Source organism: Poecilia reticulata, linkage group LG10, assembly GCF_000633615.1.
Source record: "Poecilia reticulata strain Guanapo linkage group LG10, Guppy_female_1.0+MT, whole genome shotgun sequence".
Classification (NCBI taxonomy): domain Eukaryota; kingdom Metazoa; phylum Chordata; class Actinopteri; order Cyprinodontiformes; family Poeciliidae; genus Poecilia; species Poecilia reticulata.
This window is the reverse complement of record NC_024340.1, coordinates 165017-170157: the sequence shown is the minus strand read 5'-3', so window position 1 is coordinate 170157 and position 5141 is coordinate 165017. Positions and strand designations below refer to the sequence as shown.

General features: G+C 42.4%; 1 long non-coding RNA gene across 1 annotated transcript; it reads right to left on the bottom strand.

Moving 5' to 3' along the window:
* Positions 1–583: 583 nt before the first annotated feature.
* Positions 584–1279, bottom strand: LOC103470846 (uncharacterized). The gene is made up of 3 exons (XR_534539.2): positions 1055–1279; positions 777–949; positions 584–638 (listed from the first exon to the last, which is right to left on the bottom strand). It is a non-coding gene; the product is annotated as an uncharacterized LOC103470846 (long non-coding RNA).
* Positions 1280–5141: the final 3862 nt, after the last annotated feature.

The window sequence follows — 5141 nt, the reverse complement described above, 5'->3', positions numbered from 1 at the left end:
ATATATATGTCACTGACAAAGATCTCCACTCTCACACCAGTGTAGATCTTAGCAGAAAGGATTACAGACTATTTATTATCAGTCAGTACTGAAGTCGTCGCCAAAGGTAACACTCTCTTCTCCTGACAAAGTCTGTAGATCGGGGTGTCCAAAGTTTAGTTCAATCCCTGGTGGTAGTGACAACCTTTTCATCTTGTCAACGTTCTTCTTAGGCCTTCTGATCATCATTTGATGCAGGTGTGTTAAACCAGGGAGAGAACTAAAACATGCAGGATGCTTGCCCTCCAGGACCAACTTTGGGCTCCCCTGCTGTAGATAACACTATGTTGCCTGCAGCTTCATCTGCAGCTCTCTGGAGACCTCTTGGACCTTCGTCAGTTAGGGCACAGGACAAACCTTTAAAGTTGAACATAAATAAAAATACAAAATTTTGATGCTTTAACTTTTTTTTTGTTTATGCATTACTTAAAACCTGCTTTTAAATGTACCTACCGATAACAGGCGGGAAACTCCTTTAGAGTGTCTTCATAGGATGACAGAGATTTCCATTGATGGTCCATCAACAAGGATCCTCTTTTCCTCTTTTACTATCATGATGTCATCGATTGCCCTTGTTTTTGTGTGATGACTGACAGAGTCTGAAATGCATTTATGAAAAGGACAAATCAACTCAGTAAAAGTTTACATTTGTAAGTTTTGGTCAACACCTGGAGTATAGTCACATTATCTGTCAAGTATGATGACAGTATAAAACATATTAGTGTATGTTTACTTACCACTGTGTGATTGCTGCCATGGCAATGTTGTGTCACCGGACAGGATCTCTTCCAAAGACAGAACTTCTGTGTCCGTATCAGTCTTCAAGTAACCAACATCTTCTAAAGCTAATGCTAAGATGTTTTCTCCTTTCTGATCTTGCGATGAGCCTTGGCACAAGCTTTGTGTCCATCTGTRTCTGCACAAACATGCACAAACAACATCAACTGTGTCAAAGATCTTTATTCAGTATGTACCAGCAAGGTTATTCAATGCCTGGTCAGTGTTCCTTACTTACATTCATGGGCTTTGCCATGGAAAATTGAGATAAATGGCTTCATTTTAAGCAGGTGTTGGAGCTTAGGACAGCCTTTTGTTAGTTTTCAAGTTATGTCCAGTACTTGCATATTACATCCATGGAAAAAAATTGATTGTCTGTTGGCCAGCCTTTGTTGAAAAGAACAAGGGTTATGCAAAATCTCATACCCTATCTAAGAGCACTAAGCAGCACTCCATGTATACACACCGCTAGCTAACAGGGCAATGCATTTTAATGCTCAATATTACCCATCAGATATCATTCACCTTGTTTTACAGTGAATGATGGCCATATTTCACCCATCAAATACCGTTCCCCCTATGTTAAAACCACCCATCAGATACCATTCCCCTTGTTTTACAGTGGGGGAACAGTATCTGATGGCCATATTTTACCCATCAGATACCATCCCCCCTATGTTAAAACCACCCATCACATACAGTTCCCCTTGTTTTACAGTGGGGGAACCTTATCAGATGGCCATATTTCACCCATCAGATACCGTTTCCCTTGTTTTACAGTGGGGGAACCCTATCTGATGGCCTTATTTCACCTATCAGATACCGTTCCCCTTGTTTTACAGTGGGGGAACCCTATCTGATGGCNCCCTTGTTTTACAGTGGGGGAACCCTATCTGATGGCAATATTTCACCCATCAGATACCATTCCCCTTGTTTTACAGTGGGGGAACCCTATCTGATAGCCATATTTTACCCATCAGATACCATTCCCCCTATGTTGAAACCACCCCTATGTGATGGGAAAATTATGGCCATCACTGTAAAACAAGGAGAAACAATATCGGATGGTTAGTTTTAACATAGCGGGAACCGTATCTGATGGGTGAAATATGGCCATCAGATAGGGTTCTCCTACTGTAAAACAAGGAGTAACTGTATCTGATGGGTGGTTTTAACATAGGGGGAACAGTATCTGATGGGTGGTTTTAACATAGGGGGAACAGTATCTGATGGATGAAATATGGCCATCAGATAGGGTTCCCCCACTGTAAAACAAGGTGAATGATATCTGATGGGTAATATTGGGCATTAAAATGCATTGCCCTGTTTTTATTCATATATATACATATATATATATATATATATTTGCATCTTCCATCACTTCCGTGTTGCAGCGAGTTTCAAACGTTGTGCCTTCATTTTTCTTCTCTCTTCACCTCGCTCTTCTGATCATGCCCTCGGCCAATCAGTGAACAGCAGCGAAGCTTGCGTCACCTACCAAACCCAGTGTTGCGTCAATCTGCGGCTCCCCATCAGATACGGTTCCCCCTGCGTCTTCTTGCCACTCTGAGAAAGCTCTGAGAAAGCACGCGCGTAGCAAGCACGAGCTTGTTCAGCGCGCTTCTCTGGGGAACTACGGACACCGTGAAAGCTCAAACAACATGCTTCGGCAAAGTTCACACTTTCTTCACGTTTTTGCGTGAAACAAAAAATAATAATAATAAATAAATATATATATGTTATATATATTATAATCAACTGCCTGTCCCTGCCCTTCCCAAATCAACATTCGCCGACAGTGTCTCCAAAACCTGAAACCACTGTGCCGGGTTTCCCGACCTGTCGAAGCCCATGATCCAGTTCCTGTCAGGATTGGCCTGGTAAACGCCAGGTCGCTTGCAAATAAAACTTTTATTCTTCGGGACTTTTTTAGTCACCAAAACCTGGATTTTCTGTGTGTGATTGAGACGTGTCTGAGTGTTGGTTACTCTAGTGCTCTATCTGAGCTTTTACCGGAGGACTGTTGTTATTTTAATTTACCACGGGCTTCTGGGAGAGGGGGAGGCACAGCGACTGTTTACAAACAGGACTACCGATATAAGCAGTGTTTTCTACAGACGTCTTTCCCCAGCTTTGAGTTTACGTCATTTGAAATGAGACACGTAAACCCAGTTTTCTGAGCTGTCGTCTACCGGCCTCCAAATATAATAAGGATTTTATAAGCGACTTCTCTGACTTTTTATCTGGGATTTTAACTAACTATGAACATGTTCTTATTGTTGGAGACTTCAATATACACGTGTGTTGTCCTGTTAAGCCTCTGGTAAAGGACTTTTTAAGTCTTCTGGACTCTTTTAACCTGGTACAGGCCGTATCTGGTCCACACATGAGCACGGACACACACTGGGCCTGGTTATTTCCTGCGGTCTGCCTGTGACTAACCTGGAAACCTGTGACTCTGTGTTCTCGGATCACTTGCCTGTTTTATTAACTGCTACTTTGCCACCTACTGCAGTTAAAACTCGCGCTGCTGTTCGGCGCTGTCGAATTATTAACCCTTCCACTGCCACTCAGTTCTCTACTGCTTTTTTTCAGCTCTGTGGATCATCTCACTTCCTCCACTCTGATACAGAAGAGCTCTGGTCCTGGTTCTGTTCTTCCTGTCAAACCATCCTGGACTCGGTTGCTCCATTAAAAACTAGGCAGCCAAGGATTAAACCTGAGCATTGGTTTAATGACAGAACTCGTGCTGCAAGGAAGGAATGTCTCTGTGTTGAACGAAGGTGGAAAAAGGATAAACTGCAGGTTACTTTTCAGATTTTAAAAGACTGTTGGCGTCTCTACCAAAGCACAGTTAAAGAGGCTAAAAGGGAATATTTGGCAAATATAATTTCCTCAAACAGCCATAACCCACGTGTTTTATTTAACACCATTGACTCTGTGCTTAATATTCCACAGAATGCCTGTTTGGAAGCTTCTCCTGACATGTGTGAACATTTGCTGCGTTTCTTTATTGAAAAGGTTGGTAGTACCAGGGCTCTTATCACAGCTCCTGACTCTGACCCCTCTGTTTCGGTCCCTTGCTCTGCTGCTTTCAATCAGTTTGAGCCTGTGACTGTTTCACTTTTAGAGGACGTGGTTGGCCGCATTAAGCCATCAGGTTCCCCCCGTGATCCTGTCCCTGCCCAATTTTTTAAATTGTGGAGGGACTATCTAGCATAGTGCAGCCTGTTCTTGCAATTATAAATAGCAGTCTGTCCTCAGGTGTGATGCCCTCTAGTTTTAAATATGCAGTAGTGCAACCATTGCTTAAAAGACCTAGCCTTGATCCTACTGCTCTGGCAAATTATCGGCCTATTTCTAAGCTGCCTTTTCTGTCTAAGGCTTTAGAAAAAATTGTGTACTGCCAGCTGACACAGTTTTTAGATGACAATGGCATTCTGGAAGGCATTCTGTGCTATGAAGGTTTTAAAACTCTTCATAGCACAGAATCTGCTTTAATAAGAGTTTTTAATGACATCCTTCTTGCATGTGATTCTGGTAACCATGTTGTTCTGATTTTACTTGACCTAACTGCTGCCTTTGATACTGTAGACCACAACATTTTAATATCGAGATTACACCACTTTGTAGGTATTGATGGCACTGTTCTTAAATGGTTTAGGTCTTACCTGGAGGAGAGAACTATTTCCGTGAAAATTATTGACTGAATCATCTGCTGCTTCAGTGCCTTATGGTGTCCCGCAGGGCTCAATTCTGGCCCCTCTGCTTTTCTCACTTTATTTACTGCCTCTGGGTTCTATCCTTAGGAAACATGGGATCTCATTTCATTGTTATGCTGATGATTCAGATTTATTTGCCCCTGAAGCAGAAGGTTGTCCATTCCATTAAACATCTCCTGGCATGTCTAGGTGATATTAAAGCTTGGTTGGCCTTGAACTTTTTAAAATTTAATGAAAACAAAACAGAGGTGATGGTGTTTGGACCCAGTGGCTCTTGTGAGTCCTCCTCTGTTGACCTGGGACCCTTGGAGGTATATTTTAAACCTGTTATTACAGATCTGTGGTTTTAAGGTGGACAGTGATTTTAAATTGGACAGCCAAATCAGAGCCGTGGCTAAGTCCAGCTTTTATCATTTAAGGCGATTGGCGTCAATGAAATCTTTTCTTTCCAGGCAGCATTTTGAAACAGTGATCCACGCTTTTATTTTGACTCGGTTGGATTACTGTAACGCACTTTATCTGGGAGTCAGTCAGTCGCTGCTCTCACATCTGCAGCTGGTTCAGAATGCAGCTGCACGACTTTTAACAGGAACTCGAAAGAGG